Here is a 20336-nt window from a genome sequence, read left to right as displayed (position 1 = left end):
ACACACACACACACACACACACACACACACGAGTAAAAGCGTTTACATGTGATATTCCCGCCTCTGTTTGTTTTCAGAGGCTATTTCATTTATTCTCCTTACTGAGGATCTGCCAACCCTGTCTACCAACTTCATCTGTTCACATCACTGGCCTCGTCCCTTTCAACATGCTATCCCCATCCATCACACATGTATTGTTATCCTGGTTCCCAAATGGCACCCTACTCCTATATAGTGTACTACTTTTGACCAGGACCCCTGGGGATAGGGTGCCATTTGGGATGTACACCCTGTTAACCCACCAACATGAGTATCTGTAACGTATACGCAGGGAGTCAGGAAGCAGGTGCAGAAGGTGAGTTTAATAATAAACATGACAATAATACAAAACAGAAGCTGCACACTGAACGTAAACAAAACCAACAGTGCCTGATGAATGAGGCAACTGAGGGCTATATGAACGGAGAGTTATCAGGGTGATGATGAAGTCCAGGTGTGCTTAACGATGGGGAAGACGTGTGCGCAATGATGGTTGCCAGGTGAACGCAGTGTGGGTTGCCAGGTGAACGCAGTGTGGGTTGCCAGGACCGGTGGTTAGTAGAACCTAAATACATGTTTCTTTCCAAAGGACAACTTGCAAGTACATTGAGGAGCTCTTATTTGCTATAGAGTGCTCATAGCTTTCCACTTTCATCCTCCTCAAAGGGAATAACAAAACTCCTGGGAGCCAGCATACGACAACCTCCACTCAATCCCTATGTTTTTTTCTCAGAAAAACAAAATGTTTCTGGCAGTGTCCCATCACTGTCTCTGGTCATGGTGGGATTCAAGATAGTTTCCGGCCACCTGCTCACAGACACAGCACAGCCCAGAGCATTGACCGGGCCCTTTCAACATGACACAGAACATTACGCCAGACTGGGCAGAAACACACTCCTTTTCCGTGAGTTGAAGTGTGGTTTATTGTGCAACGTGCCATGCCTTCTCTGACCACCTTTGTCACATTGAACTGGGTCACACAGACAAACAGGTAATGGCATATGTGGTTTCCCCCTCAGAGAATACATCACAACAGATTGGTATGCAAAAACTGAAGAACTCATTTCAAATCACATGTTTTTTTTATGATCTTGACCTGTCTGTCTGGGTGTGTGTTTGTATAGTTATCTAATACCGTTTTCACACTACTGAGTCAAACCAAGCTGAGCTGTACTGGGTTGGCCTGGTTACACATCCACCATAGTTGCAGAAATTGGTTGTTAACTGGGTTGGGGAGTAAGTGATTACATGTAATCTGATTATAAAAACAACTACAACTAATCCGTTACCAGCTAAAATATTGTAATCAGATTACAGATACTTTCAAAAAAGTAGACGATTATTAATTGGATTACATTTAAATTCAGAAAGGATGTTTGCAAAAAAAACATGACAACTTTCTATTTTCTCAATGACATTCAATCCAGCATTGAAAACAGGCACAATTTAAGTTTGTTCCACCTGAACGAATCAGAGACCACTATGACGTCACATCAAATGCGTTTGAGGGATCTTTTTCATCTTCTTCTAATGCCTCTTAAGGGGAAAGTAATCCAAAAGTAATCAGATTACGTTACTCTGTTTGGGTAATCCAAAAGTTATGTTACTGATCATTTTGGACAGGCACTGTAACTAGTAACTCTAACGGCTTATATTTAGAAAGTAACCTACCCAACTCTGGTTGTTGATGCCAGTTTAGCTGTTGGCTCCTTCTCACAACAGTCTGACAGTGTCCACAGTGCAGCATCAGTGTTCAGCTCACAATGCACTGGTCCATTTAGCCCCCAGGGGCTCTCTCCGAGCAGCTCCAGGGGTGTCTGGCCTGGAAGGGGGAGGACAAAAAAGCCCCCTCAACCAGCAGACTCAAATCACCAGGGGCAGTACCCAGTTACATGTATGGGGCAAACCGTTAGTGTTCATCCGAGGGGTACGAGAAACAAGCTTGCTTCAACAATTTCCTCTACCTGCCCGACTACCTTTCTCTCTGGACCTTGGTTTCTCCCACTTTTCCTGAGGAGAATATGGAGTGTTGGTTCACTAACACAAGTAGATCACCCCTGAACTTCGTTGGAATCTATGTTTCTCTGCCTTTTGAAACATGGATGTGTTTCTCTACCTTTTTGAAACATGGAGGTTTTTCTCTACCTTTTTGAAACATGGATGTGTTTCTCTACCTTTTTAAAACATGGATGTGTTTCTCTGCTTTTTAAAACATGGATGTGTTTCTCTGCCTTCTGAAACATGGAGGTGTTTCTCTGCCTTTTGAAACATGGAGGTGTTTCTCTGCCTTCTGAAACATGGAGGTGTTTCTCTGCCTTTTGAAACATGGAGGTGTTTCTCTGCCTTCTGAAACATGGAGGTGTTTCTCTGCCTTCTGAAACATGGAGGTGTTTCTCTGCCTTCTGAAACATGGAGGTGTTTCTCTGCTTTTTAAAACATGGAGGTGTTTATCTGCCTTCTGAAACATGGAGGTGTTTCTCTGCCTTCTGAAACATGGAGGTTTTTCTCTGCCTTCTGAAACATGGAGGTGTTTCTCTGCCTTCTGAAACATGGAGGTGTTTCTCTGCCTTCTGAAACATGGAGGTGTTTCTCTGCTTTTTAAAACATGGAGGTGTTTCTCTGCCTTCTGAAACGTGGAGGTGTTTCTCTGCCTTTTGAAACATGGAGGTGTTTCTCTGCCTTCTGAAACATGGAGGTTTTTCTCTGCCTTCTGAAACATGGAGGTGTTTCTCTGCCTTCTGAAACATGGAGGTGTTTCTCTGCCTTCTGAAACATGGAGGTGTTTCTCTGCCTTCTGAAACATGGAGGTGTTTCTCTGCTTTTTAAAACATGGATGTGTTTCTCTGCCTTCTGAAACGTGGAGGTGTTTCTCTGCCTTTTGAAACATGGATGTGTTTCTCTGCCTTCTGAAACATGGAGGTGTTTCTCTGCCTTCTGAAACATGGATGTGTTTCTCTGCCTTCTGAAACATGGATGTGTTTCTCTGCCTTCTGAAACATGGAGGTGTTTCTCTGCCTTTTGTATAAGGTCAGGAGAATTTGAGCTATTGGTAAAACAAAGAGTAAAGTTCTAATGAGCCATCCCATTCTCTGGTGTTAGTGTAGACCGGCTGTCTCTCACTATGAGCTGTGGACAGAATACTAATGTATGACTAATGGGGTGTCTGTCTCTCGCTCTCGCTCTCTCCTTCTCCATCCAGCTTCCTCTCTCTTTCTCAATCTTTCTTCCTCCATCTCCCTTGTTCTCCTTTCTCCCTCTCTCTCCATCTTTCTTCCTCCCTCTCCATCGTTCTCCTCTCTCCGCTCTCTCTCCTTCTTTCTCTCTCTTTCTTTCACTCTCTTCCTTTCTCTCTCATTTCTCTCTCCTTATTTCTCTCTCTCCCTCTCTCTTCCTCTCTCCCTCTCTCTCTTCATCTCTCCCTCTCTGTCTCTCCTTCTTTCTCTCTATCCCTCTCTCCACAACAAACACAGTATGTGTGAGAGCCATAATCCACCACATTGAAGACGCAACTTCAAGCACATTGAAGATTGTTTCCTTAGTGAGGGATTTGCAAAGGGATTTCTGAGCCACACAAGTCAGTCTGGGGGAATTTAGTGGGAGGTTTAATGAGAACAGGGATAAAAAGCATTCTTGAACATCCCCCTGAGGCGCTGCTGATGGCAACCCTCCTCATAATTGTTGTGATCCTGAAGCTCTGATCACCTATTGGTGGGTACAAGCACCGCTTTGGTCTTAGCTCCATAGAGTGGGCTTACCTAATCCCCCCCTAGCCATTCTATGTGGTAAAGTTATCAAATCATTCTCTCACTCCTGAATGCATCCCTCAAAGAAATAAAAACATCCCAGAACGCCATCAGCTTGTGAACGTCTCCACAGAGTCCGATTAAAACCTGGTGAGATTTAAATGGAGTGGGATTAAGCTCTATCTTTAGTGTACAACGTCTGATTGCATTTGACTTTAACAAGGACTTTGAAATATAGCTTTTTGCAACATCTCCAATTCAGGCAACTTTAAAAACAGCCGTCATCCATAACTGATGCAGATAAAAATTAAAAAAAACACGTCCAGAACAAAGATAAGAGGATATCTGGCATTGATTGCAGACTTGATCATGGACATGCAACGTATGCTCCTGTTTCTAACAAGAATTGATCAAGTCAGAGACCAATCCAAACAGATTATTGACAAAAGGATTGGCTCGAATGTCATTTGTGATGATGGTCTGTTGGCAACATCCTTACATTCATCATAAACATTCATCCATCCGCTAGCTACACAGAAGTGCGGGGTTTCGAAATCATCTACGCATCACAGTATATCGACTATAGGCTGTCTAACTTTATTCCATCAGAACTTTCCATTTGAGCCGTGCAATGCCTTGTCATTAGGCTATTATCCCCATTCCACTGCATCTCTCATTTGCATTAGCCATCCTATTAGCAGTGAGGATGGAATAAGAAAACAAAGTGGTGGAATTCTGCAGGATACTGCTCGCGCTCAGTTAATCTTTCCATTCACCTTGAGTGGACTGGCCACAGCAGTGGAAATGGCTCTCAGTTTTGTCTGTCTGTACAGACTACCTGTCAAGGGCAGACAGACTGACAGTCCCCTAAGGACGGACTATGGTTCATCAAACCAATACGGGGAGTATTCTTGGTGGGTGTCTCGATCATTTTCTGTATTTCCTTTTTAGCCCTGCACTGTTTACGCCTGACGACAGTCTCCTTTCTGATTAACAGTGGCCATTATATTGAATAAAATCCTCTACGGTGGATCGAAGTAACTCAGCCACAGTGCTAAAACGTGAGGTAAAATAAAATGAGATTAGCATTGATTGCCTTCATAGATTTTAACATTTAGATTTCTGCATTGGAGGCAGCACATACATTGTATGTCATGTTATTGTGCCCCCAAGGAGTGTTAAATGTTATATAGGCACCTCTATTGGCAGGAAAGGTTGCTGAAAGGGACGTGGATAGTTTCATTTTCCCAATAGGCATAAAAGGACACATTTAATGTTGTTTGTAATGGATTGTTGCATTTATATAGTGCATTTAAATGCATCAGTAAGCATGTTCAGTACTTGGTGAGTTTCCCTAATACCATATGGAGAAAACTACTGGCCCTTCAGCACCACCTCCAACAACAGCAACCACACTTTCCTATGTGGTCTCCCGTCCAGGGGTTAACCCAGCCCTACCCTGCTTAGCTTATGTAAACCAGTCAATTTTAACAATGCAATGTACTGTAAGGATGGATTTTATCATGCCCTCCTTTCATAAAATGTCACTATGTAGAATTTGCTTTATGATTGATGAATGGCTCTGAATCACACTTCTACACACCACATACAAGAATCCATAACGCCACATGACACAGATATGAAAGCATAGATCGCCCCCTTTCTCTCTCTCTCTCTCTCTCTCTCCCCCCCTCTATTTCTCTCTCTCTCTCCTCTTTCTCTCTTCCCCTCATCCCTTTCTCTCTCTCTTTCTCCTCCTCTCTCTCTCCCCCTCCCCCTCTTTCATTGTTCTCTCTCTATATCTCATCTTTCTCTCTCTGTCCTCTCCATCCCTCTATCTACTCTCTCTCTCTCCATCTCCCTATCTTCTCCCTCCTGTGTTCTCTCAGTTCATTAGACAAACACAAACAGGCTGGTCCCCCATGGTGTGGTAACTGCAGCCTGTACACACAAACACAGAACGTTTATCTCGCTCTCGCTCTCTCTCTTTCCTCTCTCTTTCCTCTCTCTTGCTCTCTCTTACTCTCTCTCTCTCTTTCCTCTCTCTCTCTGTCACTCTCTCTCTCTCTTGCTCTCTCGCTTTGCTCTCTCTCTCGCTTTGCTCTCTCTTTCCTCTCTCTCGCTCTCTCTCACTCTCTCTCTCTATTTCCTCTCTCTTGCTCTTTCCTCTCTCTCGCTCTTTCCTCTCTCTCTTTCCTCTCTCTCACTCTCTCTCGTTCCTCTCTCTTGCTCTTTCCTCTTTCTCTCTTTCCTCTCTCTCGCTCTCTCTCTCTCTCTCTTGCTCTCTCTGCTCTCTCTCTTTGCTCTCTCTCTTTGCTCTCTATCTCTCTTGCTCTCTCTTGCTCTCGCTCTCACTCTTGCGCTCTCTCTTTGCTCTCTCCCTCTCTTTGCTCTCTATCTTTGTCCCTCTCTCTCTCTTTCTCTCTCTTTCCTCTCTCTCACTCTCTCTCGTTCCTCTCTCTTGCTCTTTCCTCTTTCTCTCTTTCCTCTCTCTCGCTCTCTCTCTCTCTCTCTCTCTCTTGCTCTCTCTGCTCTCTCTCTTTGCTCTCTCTCTTTGCTCTCTATCTCTCTTGCTCTCTCTTGCTCTCGCTCTCACTCTTGCGCTCTCTCTTTGCTCTCTCCCTCTCTTTGCTCTCTATCTTTGTCCCTCTCTCTCTCTTGCTCTCTCTTTTGCTATCTCTCTCTCTGTCCTCTCCCTCCCTCTCCATCCCTATATCTCTTTCTCTCCATCTCCCTATCTTCTCCCTCCTGTGTTCTCTCAGTTCATTAGACAAACACAAACAGGCTGTCATCCTATACACACTCAGACACCAGACTCCAAACTTCTATCAAACAGACACTGGACTCCAAACTTCTATCAAACAGACACTGGACTCCAAACTTCTATCAAACAGACACTGGACTCCAAACTTCTATCAAACAGACACTGGACTCCAAACTTCTATCAAACAGACACTGGACTCCAAACTTCTATCAAACAGACACTGGACTCCAAACTTCTATCAAACAGACACTGGACTCCAAACTTCTATCAAACAGACGCTGGATTCCATACTTCTATCAAACAGACGCTGGACTCCAAACTTCTCTCAGGGCAATAGTCACCTCATGAGGCAAGGATACTTGGACAGTAGGGCTATAATTCAACAGGATTGCAGGGAGGCTATATCTGCATTCTATTCCACAGTCACAAACATCTAACATTCAACTTGACTGATTACATACGCATGCATGGGAATGCACGCACGTGCAGGCACACACACACACATTCCCTGTCAGGTCACATATCGAGTTTTCCTTTCTTGTGTAATTGGTATGTACAGTAGACAGACATCAACACCCTGACCTATGACCTCACCAGCAGTGTGGGCCAATCAGACGGCAAGGGACGGTGCCAGGAGTATGCCGGCCAAGCTGTGACTGTGGGAGACTAATGAACTAATTGATCAGGGTGGAAGGCCTCTGGCCGTCACTGTTCCTCCGAGGATCATACAGCCAATGAGGCCGATACAAGGGCCAAACCACAGTACGTCACAGTCAGAGTCAGATATTCATATGACCACAGGCAAACTAGCTCTCCACAATACAGATACTCTCCAGACAGTTTATATTCATAACATTCCTAAGAATATATTATTTGGCCATTAGTGGAAAGGTGGTCTGAATCTGAAGTTCGATGTACGTGGTTATGTGATTCGAAGTCTGTCCCATCAAACACACACACACACACACACACACACACACACACACACACACACACACACACAGTAAGATAGACAAATACACGGACAGACACATGAACAGATGGACACAGACATGATTCACACAAAAATGCACCCATCAGATTCCCCACAACAAAAGTCATTGCCAGTGCCATCAAGGATGTTCCTCCCTACAAAGAGACTCTGTCATGTCAAGCAATGGGCCACTGTCTTTAAGGATGTTCAGTAAGCCAGAGATTGTTACGGTTTTGTTGTAATGAAATAGCCATCTAATTGACATCTCAATTAGAATATGTGCATTTCCTCAATTGACAATTTAACTATTTAAACGACACAGGCCCTCAGCTCAGACTAAATCCCATGCCATGATTACCGATGGACTTTCTGAGAAGATTTGATGAAATAGAGAGCCAGTCATCTCTTAGTATCATAGTAGCCTCTTTTAGCTCTGCGATAGTGGACACTGTTGAACCTTATCTCTCTTATTGCAGGGTCCCAGCTGACGGCTCTAGTCTAGCTACAGTACCGAACAGCATACAGCCCATGCACTTCCGAGCTCAGCCTGGTCCCAGAACTGTTTGTGCTGTACTGCCAACTTCCTAGGTTGTCGATGGCATGACGAGAGCCAGTGAGGGCTATCCGGTGCAAACAGGGGAACGGCTACTCAGGGCCTAGACTGGGGTCCGTCTCTGGTTTGGGTCTGGCAGCCCTCTCCCTCCCTCCCCAGACCCCATCTCTGTTCAGCCTACATGTGATGTGAGGGGTCAATGTGTACACCACAAGAATGAACCAGCCACTCAATGTGGGGATCTTTGTGCATTTTCCTTATCCCTGCCACCCTCCCTCTCTCTCTCAGCCACTTACTCCCCATAGACCGGACCTGGCTCCTTTGAGAGTGCTTCCCTTGCCCACTGTGAAGCAGCCTTCTTAGGCATCTCACAGACCATTCTATACCTTATTGCTCCAGGTCTTCCATGGAGAGTGGTCATGTGACACAGCATTTGTATAGATGGGTGAAATGCATTGGCTTTGTGTTCCATGCTGAATAGCATCTCTCAGTGTCACACATGGAAATATCAAGTGTTTGAAATGTGAGGGGCAACTTAACATTGAGGGAAAGCAGGATCCGTAAAATGTGCCTTGCCTTATCTTCCTCAAATGCCAGCCCTTACATAATTGCCAGTGCACATTGACAAATGGGACTGGTTATGTGAGAGTTAGCTCACCCCCCTGGCTTCCATCCTGGCAGCTCAGCTCCACCTCGGGTCTCTCAATGAGCTTGACTTCCCACTGACCAAAGCTGGTTTCTCAAGCTCATCTCTCCGACCTATTGCCTCATGTTTAATCTCCCAGCTCTTTCATTAGGAACACACCATGTGTTACTTCTAAAGCAATGAAGTGGCCAAAGCTCATTTAAATCTAGATCGAGACCGGGACTCTTTTGTACACAGTAGGAATGCTAGAGATGTTGGTCGAAGTTGGGCTTCCTATACCAGGGGTGAACATAACTATGGCAACACAGGCGCAAGGTCTGCTCAACCATAGGAGTGCTACAATACCGATGCCCTCGGTTTCTCATTCCAGTCAGGCCTGACCCAAATTACAATATCCTGGGAAAAACACTGTCCCCGACAACACACATGCGCACGCACATGCACGGCCACGCACAAATACTCTCTGTCAAACACACTCACATACACTGCAAGCATAGGTCTTTATAAGAGGATACCAAACAGAGGCAATAAAATGACTAGTCTAATGATATGCTTGGAGAATGAAGGGTTATGTTCTGGTGGGCGTGCACCTCTGTAGAATTGTGAAACTTGACTGATGGAGTGATTCAAGCAGTTGTGCTACAATATGAAGAACAACTAAATATCGTTTTAGACTAGAGGAAACATAGATGTTCTTAGAAGTCTTGAAGTTTGCAACGATTCCTATAGCATACTAAGTATTTGGATAAATGCTACTCCCTTACTGTAATGCAAACACTAAATATTACAGGGAAATGGTAAACACAAAGCCCTGCAGCTCTCTCTGCTATTGTTATTTCCTCATGAGCTTGTTTTGAGCTTCTTGTTCTTTACTGTTTTGTTTGTCTCACATACGAAGCCTGAAAGGGAAATATATCCAGTTTAAATTATAAATCCTTTGTTAATGAAAAAATAAGAGCTTTTATGTTCATATACCTGATTCTTCCACGTTCAGAACTGAATAAACCATAGAAAACACATGGACCATCAAGATGGTTTACATCAACAGTGTGCTGAAAGGGATACAAAAACAACACCCATAGCTTGTGGTGATTAGTATCTGCAACCATAAATTATAATAGAGGGGAAAAAAATCACAAAAAGGCTCTCGAGCTATACTTTGGTATGTCGCAGTGTTTAGTGTATTATTAGCCTGGGACGTGGCACGACATCCAAAACAAAGCAAGCCAGAGAACACTTACTACACAGAGAGTTAATAATGATGCTGCCAACTCAAAGACACCAGTTCCACTATCCCACAACACAAACACTCCCCCTACGCTCCTTCTGCCATCACTAATTGTCCATATCTGTCTAGGCTACAGTTGGACTCATCTGATTGAGTCTCGGCCCATTCATACTCCACAGACTCCCAGCATCGCTAGTCCCTGTCTGCCTCTCACAGTTCTGAAATCTCCCTCCTCATCTCAGCCCCAATAGCTTCACACGCCACATCTCTCCTGGTCACCCAACTACCACCACACATCCAAGTGTGCACCTTGCTCCGGTTAGAAGTACTTACTTTGAACTGGAGGTCTGGTGGTTGTTCCAACGCTTTGCAATAGTTTGTGAACTCTCCTCTCATCTGCTCCTCACCCCTGCTGTCAGTCACTCTCTCTCTAATTCTCTCTCTACCTCCCTCTCTTTCTTTCACTTACTCTCTCACTCTTGTCTCTCCACAAGTCTGGGCAAACGATAGCTGTTTCCCCCCCTCTCTCTCTCTTTCTCTCACCCTCTCATTTCTGTTGCTGAGAGAGGAGGGCGTTCTGAAAAGCTTGGTTTCCTGACTCGTGATTAGGATCTCATTGCCACAAGGTCACTCTAGGGACGGCCCGCTTGGCAGGGGAGCAGCACTCAGAGAGAGAGAAGAGAGAAAGAGGGGGTAGAGAGGGAGACAGGAGGGAGGAGAGGGAGCACTTAGAGACAGAACTGGAGCTATGTAGTCACACTGGGGACAGAGAAAGAGAGCGAGAGGGCGAGAGGTTGGGTTGAGTTGGGTTGGGGTGGGGTTAGCTACAGATGGGCTCTGACAGGATATAAAACAACATGAAGAACAACATGGACAACAGCATGGAGAACAGTACCCACAGAGGAAAAAATACATTTTAATATATTTAACGTCACGTAAAATGTATTTTAAGTACACTAACGGTCAAAAGTTTTAGAACACAGAGTCATTCAAGGGTTTTTCTTTATTTTTACTATTTGTACATTGTAGAATAATGGTGAAGATATCACAACTATGAAATAACACATATGGAATCATGTAGTAACCAAAAAAGTGTTAAACAAATCTAAATATATTTTACCTTGAAGATAGCCTTGATGACAGCTTTGCACACTTTTGGCATTCTCTCAACCAGCTTCATGAGGCAGTCACCTGGAATGAATTTCAATTCACAGGTGTGCCTTCTTAAAAGTTCATTTGTGTAATTTCTTTCCTTCTTAGTGCGTTTGAGCAAATCAGTTGTGTTGTGACAAGGTATGGGGTATACATAAGGTAGCCCTATTTGGTAAAAGACCAAGTCCATATTCTGGCAAAAACAGCTCAAATAAGCAAAGAGAAATGACAGTCCATGATTACTTTAAGAAGATCAGTCAATATGGAATATTTCAAGAACTTTGAAAGTTTCTTCAAGTGCAGTCGCAAAAATCGCTCTATGATGAAACTGGCTCTCATGAGGACCACCACAGGAATGGAAGACACAGCGTTACCTCTTCTGCAGAGGATAAGTTTATTAGAGTTACCAGCCTCAGAAATTGCAGCCCACATAAATGTTTTCACAGAGTTTAAGTAACAGACCGCAGAGTGAAGTAAAAGCAGCCAACAAGTACTCAGCATATGTGGGAACTCCTTCAAGACTTTTGAAAAAGCTGGAAGTTGGTTGAGAGAATGCCAAGAGTGCGCAAGCTGTCATCAAGGCAAAGGGTGGCTATTTGAAGAATCTCAAATGTAAAATATATTTTGATTATTTTAACACTTCTTTGGTTACTACATGATTCCATATGTGTTATTTTATAGTTGTGATGTCTTCACTATTACTCTACAAAAAATAGTCAAAATAAAGAAAAACTCTTGAATGTGTAGGTGTTCTAAAACGTTGGACCGGTAGTGTACATGTACATACATTTGCATCTTTGCTCAAGTGCATGTAATGACTGACAATATTCCAGAAATGAATGACAGTGACACCTAGTCTACAGGGTGGTCAAAGTGGTTCCTATGTCAGCTTCTTAAATCCCTGATTACATATTGATCAATGGCGCTAATTATTTTTTGGTCCACCAAGCCCAAAATTGTTATGGTGAGTAAAAAAAATGTACTTTTGATTTCACCTAAATGTAACATTCTTTCATAAAGAGAATGTTCAACTTTACAAAATAAAAATGTCCCATCTCAAAATAAAAAATAAGTTACTGTAGTAAGAGCCCCTCTTCAGCTTAATTTAATAATGACAAAAAAGGTAAGCTTTTTTTTATGATATGAGTTATCGGTTTAAATAAAAACTATACTTCATACAACACGCCACAATATGTCATAATGTAGGTCTTGTGCTTCCAATGAGTGGCACTATATGGATCTACAGTGGATGGTTAGCTGGGTTATGGTGTGTTCGTATCAAAGTGGGGAGTGGGAATTTACCTCATCTGGGGAAAATCCACTTGAACGGCCCTCAAACTGGTAATTACTAGTTAAATCAGCCATGAAGCAAGCCCCTTGTAACAGGGGGAAAGGAAGCGTGTTGACTGCAGCAAGGCGGGGGCAAGTGAATGCCCCCCAAAAATATATACATATTTTTTTCTACATTTCTAGCCGGTCTATGGGTAATAGGGTTGACAAGTTATGCTCAATCCGTTCAGTTTTTCACCACAAAGCACCAGAAAATGGCCAAAAAGAGTAGAACCAGCTCACCTGCTTTTACACTTAAGATTTGACTATTAGATGTTCCATTTTTCTTTTGAAATACATTTTTAAAAAGGAATAGTTTCTTAAAACAAGAGTTGAGTTCATGTAACAGGGTTGACCTTAAAATGAGGGACAGATGTAAATGAATCACTAATCACTTGAAATAAATAAAAATCTTCAGAAATAACTTTGTCAAAGCAACAAAATAACTATGGCTTTACAATAATGGTGAAAACTTGAAGCCTTTTGGGGGGGGGGGGGGGGGGGGGGGGGGGTTGTGGCTTAAAACCTTCCTAGAAGTCTTAGAGGGTCCACGGAGAGACATGTCAAAATACTGAATTGTCACTTTAGCCTTTATTGAAAATTACATTTATTGAATTCTGTTGAAGAGAACTTCATTTCAGTATTCACACTCCTTGACTTTTTCCACAGCAGCCGGAATTTAAAATGTATTGCATTTAGATTTTTGGCACTGGCCTACACACTATACCAAATAATGTCAAAGTGGAATTATGTTTTTAGAATTCTTTACAAATAAATTAAAAATGAAAATCTGAAAAGTCTTGCATCAATAAGTATTCAACCCTTTTGTTATGGCAAGCTTAAATAAGTTCAGGAGTAAACATTTGCAATCACATAAGTTGCATGAACTAATTCTGTGTGCAATAATAGTGTTTAACATGACTTTTGAATTACTCATCTATGTACCCAACACATACAATTATCTCTAAGGTCCCTCAAACGAAGGCTGTGAATTTCAAACACAGATTCAACCATAAAGACCAGGAAGGCACCTGTTGGTAGAGGGGTAAAAAAAAAGACATAAAATATCCCTTTGAGCACACTGAAGTTATAAATTACACTTTGGATGGTGTATCAATACAACCAGTCACTACAAAGATACAGGCCTCCTTCCTAACTCCGTCACCGGAGAAGACGGAAACAGCTCAGGGATTTCAACATGACTTTAAAACAGTTACAGAGTTGAATGGCTGTGATAGGAGAAAACTGAGGCTGGACCAACATTGTAGTTACTCTACAATACTAACCTAAATGACAGACTGAAAAGAAGGAAGTCTGTACAGAATAAAATAGTCCAAAACATGCATCCTGTTTGCAACAAGGCACTAAAGTAACACTGCAACAAAATAAATTGACAAAGCAATTAACTTGTCCTGAATACAAAATATTATGTTCGGGGCAAATCCAATACAACACATTACTAAGTACCACTCTCCATATTTTCAAGCATAGTGGGGGCTGCATCATCTTATGGGTATGCTTGTCATCGTTAAGGACTGGAGAGTTCTTCAGGATAAAAAAAAAAATACGGAATTTGCAAAATCCTAGAGAAACTTGGTTCAGTCTGCTTTCCACCAGACACTGGGAGATTAATTCACTTTTCAGAGGGACAATAACATAAAACACAAGCCCAAATCTACACTGGAGTTGCTTACCAAGAAGACTGAATGATACTGAGTGGCCGAGTAACAGTTTTGACTTAAATCTACGGTAAGACCTGAAAATGGTTGTCTAGCAATGTTAAACAACCTATTTTAATTTACCTTTATTTAACCAGGCAAGTCAGTTAAGAACCAATTCTTATTTTCAATGACAGCCTAGGAACAGTGGGTTAACTGCCTGTTCAGGGGCAGAACAACAGATTAGTACCTTGTCAGCTCGGGGGTTTGAACTTGCAACCTTCCGGTTCCTAGTCCAGTTCAGTTCCTAGTCCAACTCTCTAACCACTAGGCTACCCTGCCGTTGACAGAGTGTGCAGAATTTTGAAAATAATGGGCAAATGTTGCACAATCTGTGTGGAAAGCTCTTAGAGACTCCCAGCTGTAATCACTTCTAGGTAAGTGTTTCCAAGCATCTAGTAATTGGTTGATGTCATTGGAAACACATATTCCTCTGTTTGTTACTACAAAACATAGAAACACACCATCTTCACATATGTTGCTGTTGGTGTGGTGCTGGAGATTATTTTTTTTATTCACCTTTAACCAGGTAGGCCAGTTGAGAACAAGTTCTCATTTACAACTGCGACCAGGCCAAGAACAGTTGTGTCTGGTGCAGACAAACAGAAAACCCATGTGGGGAAAAGCTTCCTAAGTATGGTTCTCAGAGACAACGATAGGCAGCTGCCTCTGATTGAGAACCACACCCAGCCAAACAACAAAGAAATACAAAACATAGAAAATGAACATAGAATGCCCACCCCCCAAAGGTGCAGACTCCGGCCGCAAAAACCTGACTCTAAAGGGGAGGGTCCTGGTGGGCCTTCTTTACGGCGGCGGCTCTGGTGCGGGACGTGGACCCCGCTCCACCTCGGCCCACTTTAGGTGGCACCTCTGGAGCATGGACCCTCGCAATGGGTCCCGGACAGGAGGGAGACTCTGGCAGCTCCGGACAGGAGGGAGACTCTATGCAGCTCCGGACAGGAGGGAGACTCTGGCAGCTCCGGACAGGAGGGAGACTCTGGCAGCTCCGGACAGGAGGGAGACTCTATGCAGCTCCGGACAGGAGGGAGACTCTATGCAGCTCCGGACAGGAGAGAGACTCAATGCAGCTCCGGACAGGAGGGAGACTCTATGCAGCTCCGGACAGGAGGGAGACTCTATGCAGCTCCGGACAGGAGGGAGACTCTGGCAGCTCCGGACAGGAGGGAGACTCTGGCAGCTCCGGACAGGAGGGAGACTCTGGCAGCTCCGGACAGGAGGGAGACTCTGGCAGCTCCGGACAGGAGGGAGACTCTATGCAGCTCCGGACAGGAGGGAGACTCTATGCAGCTCCGGACAGGAGAGAGACTCAATGCAGCTCCGGACAGGAGGGAGACTCTATGCAGCTCCGGACAGGAGGGAGACTCTATGCAGCTCCGGACAGGAGGGAGACTCTATGCAGCTCCGGACAGGAGGGAGATTCTATGCAGCTCCGGACAGGAGGGAGACTCTATGCAGCTCCGGACAGGAGGGAGACTCTATGCAGCTCCGGACAGGAGGGAGACTCTATGCAGCTCCGGACAGGAAGGAGACTCTATGCAGCTCCGGACAGGAGGGAGACTCTATGCAGCTCCGGACAGGATGGAGACTCTATGCAGCACCGGACAGGATGGAGACTCTATGCAGCTCCGGACAGGATGGAGACTCTATGCAGCTCCGGACAGGAGGGAGACTCTATGCAGCTCCGGACAGGAGGGAGACTCTATGCAGCTCCGGACAGGAGGGAGACTCTATGCAGCTCCGAACAGGAGGGAGACTCTAGGCAGCTCCGGACAGGAGGGAGACTCTAGGCAGCTCCGGACAGGAGGGAGACTCTAGGCAGCTCCGGACAGGAGGGAGACTCTAGGCAGCTCCGGACAGGAGGGAGACTCTAGGCAGCTCCGGACAGGAGGGAGACTCTAGGCAGCTCCGGACAGGAGGGAGACTCTGGCAGCTCCGGACAGGAGGGAGACTCAGGACTCGCCGGGCTGGGGAGACACACAGGAGACCTGGTTCTGGGAACAGGCACAGGACTCACCAGGCTGGGGAGACCTACTGGAGGAATGGTCCGTGGAGGAGGCACAGGATAGACCGGGCTGTGGGGGAACACTGGAGAGCTGGTGCGTAGCCTTGACACCACTCTTCCAGGCTGAGTGCCCACTCTAGACCAGCACGTGCGGGGAGCTGGAACAGGCTGCACTGGGATCTCCTGGCGAACTGGGGAAACCCTGCCTAGAGCCGGCGCGGGAAATCCTGGCCCGAGGAGATGCACTGGAGGTCTGGAGAGCAGGGCTGGCACCATCCGTCCTGGCTGGATCCTCACCCTAGCCCAGCAGATGCGGGGAGCTGGAATGTAGCGCACCGGGCTCCGAATGCATAATGGAGATCTATAGCGCCAAGCTGGCACACGACGTGCAGTGCTGGGGAGGCGCACAGGAGGTCTGGTGCGTGGGGCTGGCACAGTCTTCACCAGACAGCTAGCACGCACCTCAAGACGAGTATGGAGAGCTGACTCAGGTGACATCAAATCCAGGACACGCTTCGTCGGGTGGATGTCATGCCTCATGCACCAACACAGCAACTCCCTCACTACTCTCGCCTCCAATCTCCCCATCAACTCCTTCACTGTCTCTGCCTTGCTTCCGTCGCTCACCACCAATTTCACCTTGACTGGCTCTGGTTCCATCCTCGACTCCTTACGGTAAGCACGGGGAGTTGGCTCAGGTCTGAATCCTGACTCTGCCACACTCCCTGTGTGCCCCCCACAAAAAAATGTTTTTGGGGCTGCCTCTCAGGCTTCCTTGCCAGCCGTGTTCCCGCGTAGTGTTGTCGCTCAGCCTCAGCTGCCTCCAGTTCCTCCTGTGGACGGCGATACTCCAGCGATATTCCCCCGCCTGCCTCCAGGGTCCCTTCCCGTCCAGGATCTCCTCCCATGTCCAGGAGTCCATTATTTTATGACTGAACACCGAAATAACAAAGAGACCAAAGACAACGAACGAAACCAAAACAGTTCTGTCTGGTGCAGACACAAAAACAGAAAACAACTACCCACAAAACACATGTGGGAAAAAGCTACCAACGATAGATAGCTGCCTCTGACTGAGAACCACACCCGGCCAAACAACAAAGAAATACAAAACATAGAAAATGAACATAGAATGCCCACCCTAGTCACACCCTGGCCTAACCAAAATAGAGAATAAAAGCCTCGCTATGGCCAGGGCGTGACAGTAGTGCAACACAAACAGCAACACAGAGTTGCACATGGAATAAACAAATGTACAGTCAATTAAATCAAATCAAATCAAATGTATTTATATAGCCCTTCGTACATCAGCTGATATCTCAAAGTGCTGTACAGAAACCCAGCCTAAAACTCCAAACAGCAAGCAATGCAGGTGTTGAAGCACGTTGGCTAGGAAAAACTCCCTTGAAAGGCCAAAACCTAGGAAGAAACCTAGAGAGGAACCAGGCTATGAGGGGTGGTCAGTCCTCTTCTGGCTGTGCCGGGTGGAGATTATAATAGAACATGGCCAAGATGTTCAAATGTTCATAAATCTGGTAATTTATAAATCATGGTCAAATAATAGGTCTGGGACAGGTAGCACGTCCGGTGAACAGGTCAAGATTCCATAGCCGCAGGCAGAACAGTTGAAACTGGAGCAGCAGCATGGCCAGGTGGACTGGGGACAGCAAGGAGTCATCATGCCAGGTCAATAACACAATAGGAAAAAAAGTATATATACAGTGTATGCAAATGGCGTGAGGAGGTAAAGCAATAAATAGGCCATAGTAGCGAAGTAATTACAAATTAACACTGGAGTGATAGATGTGCAGATGATGATGTGCAAGTAGAAATACTGGTGTGCAAAAGAGCAAAAAGTAAATAATAACAATATGGGGATGATGTAGGTAGATTGGATGGGCTATTTACAGATGGGCTGTGTACAGCTGCAGCAATCTGTAAGCTGCTCAGATAGCTGATGTTTAAAGTTAGTGAGGGAGATATAAGTCTCCAACTTCAGCGATTTTTGCAATTCGTTCCAGTCATTGGCAGCAGAGAACTGGAAGGAAAGGCGGTCAAAGAGGTGTTTGTTTTGGGGATGACAGTGAGATATACCTGCTGGAGCGCGTGCTTTGGGTGGGTGTTGTTATCGTGACCAGTGAGCTGAGATAAGGCGGAGCTTTACCTAGCAAAGACTTATAGATAACCTGGAGCCAGTGGGTCTGGCAACGAATATGTAGCGAGGGCCAGCCGACTAGAGCATACAGGTCGCAGTGGTGGGTGGTATATGGGCTTTGGTGACAAAACAGATGGCACTGGAATAGACTGCATCCAATTTGTTGAGTGATGATGAATATGAAGTTGAAACATTTACAAATTTCTCTTTAAAGGTTATGCTTGGACACTGCCAGTTCCACAGTCTTCATGAGACTGATAGCAGTGCATGTGATACCAAAGAGCCTACTCTGACAGTTTCATTGTTAAGACAGTCACCATTTTGTTCCAATATGATTTGGCCAATTTTTGTATTTGCCATACATTCTAATCTAAAAAATACATTTCTTACAAATATATGTAAATGAATGTTGGCACATATTTTACTAAACATTTCCAAATACATTTTAAAATATATTTACCAAATATATCGACAAATACATTTGAAATAGATTCTAAAATAGATTCTTTAATGTATTTCAGAATGTATTTTGAAATTTAGTAAATACATTTTCCGATGCATTTAACATTTATTGTGATATAGACTTGACACACATTTTAAATACATTACGTAATATATTTCAGAACATATTTCAAATCTATTAAATAAAATTCTAATTATACATTATTTGGCCAATTTTTTATATTTAATGTATCCTAAAAAGGTATCTAAAAAGAGGCCTTTTTTTCAATATGAGTATAGTCAAAATACTATTGAGTGATAGGAGTTTGGATCAGTTAGACTTTTAACTGGTATCATTCTCAATCGACAGCACTGTACTTCTGTCGACTACAACTGCGTTCGACAAAGTAGCTTTCTGAAAACTCTCCCTCTTCTCAACTAATTTCAGTTCTAATTTGCTGTGGGATCCTCTTAATGGTGGCACTTTAACAAGTTGTAGGAGGATAATCACATCCGCTGCGGAGCAGATGGCTGCAGATGACCTTATAGGAAGCGTCGCCCCCTGTTGCAGCTGGTTTCGACCGGTTTCGACAGATTACAGCACACTGAATCAATAACCCGTGCCATTAACGCTGGACATTCCACAGCCCATGTACAATACTGACGTCAGACACTGCCTATACAGACAGGCATGCGGGCACAAACACACACACACACAGCCTTGTGTTTCATAACAGGAGCTTGAGCCTAGACATACTATTAGACAGGCCTTTGATGCTGGTTTCGAAGTATTTATCAGAATGTTTGTTGAATGTTTTATTAATCCAATTTGAAATCAAATATCTGTTTGAAATGTCTATGGACAAATCTTTATGGAATGTATTTAGATTGCTGGAAAGTGCCTTTCTCTACCGCATTAGACAAAGGGAAAGGACTGAGTATTGTCCAATCTATAGAGGAGGACTGTGTTGTTGGATGAGGAAGCTGTGAACCGCATTTTGTGCTTAAAATGCCAATTTGAACCACCAGCTTTTCGTTCGGTATCACATTACAGTTAAAGTAACTCATTAATTTGAGACATTCATCAGGAAAACATCATCAGTGGTCATTCGTCAGTATGAGTCATGGTCCCAGGTGGTGATATGCCACTCCACCATCCCCTTCCTTCCTTCTCATATTCTTCTCATCAATAATGAACTCACTCCATTTGCTCCCCTCCCCTAAGTGTGTTATATGTCCCTCTTGAGCTCTTTCAGTGATGCCATTTTCATCAACTTATTGAATGAGAAATGAGACACGATGAATTCGAGACGCAATGAAAAAGGTCTCGGTCAACACCAGACGTTTTATTCTATTCATTCAATCCATAACAACTGTGGATTCACCATTATCACAGGACACCGCTCTCAAAAACACAATTCACAAGCAGAGGACATTGGAAATTGCTCTCTCCGGCAGGTCCAGTTCCTACCTCATTATTTTTCATCAGTTTAAGCTGGTTGTTGGCCCTATGAACCTGGCAGAGTATAAGGGCTTTATCTACCATTAGGTTAGCCCCATCCCACCCCA

At 44.4% G+C, this 20336-nt stretch overlaps 1 protein-coding gene across 2 annotated transcripts in view; it reads right to left on the bottom strand.

The window, feature by feature from the left end:
- Positions 1 to 10496, bottom strand: part of LOC110499976 (pleiotrophin-A) — a 44534-nt gene extending 34038 nt beyond the window's left edge. Inside the window, exons 1-2 of one of the 2 annotated variants that reach the window (XM_036957225.1) lie at positions 10280 to 10487; positions 1711 to 1861 (exon numbers count right to left, since the gene is read on the bottom strand). The gene's annotated coding sequence lies outside the window, so the exon portion shown is untranslated. Of the gene's footprint in view, positions 1 to 1710; positions 1862 to 10279 lie in introns of both variants that reach the window. The other variant, XM_021577060.2, reaches the window with a different exon arrangement.
- Between the last annotated feature and the right edge of the window lie 9840 nt (positions 10497 to 20336).

Source organism: Oncorhynchus mykiss, chromosome 21 (genome assembly GCF_013265735.2).
Source record: "Oncorhynchus mykiss isolate Arlee chromosome 21, USDA_OmykA_1.1, whole genome shotgun sequence".
In the NCBI taxonomy this organism is placed as follows: Eukaryota; Metazoa; Chordata; class Actinopteri; order Salmoniformes; family Salmonidae; genus Oncorhynchus; species Oncorhynchus mykiss.
Note: the sequence above shows the minus strand (reverse complement) of the source record. Positions and strands in the feature narration are given on the sequence as shown.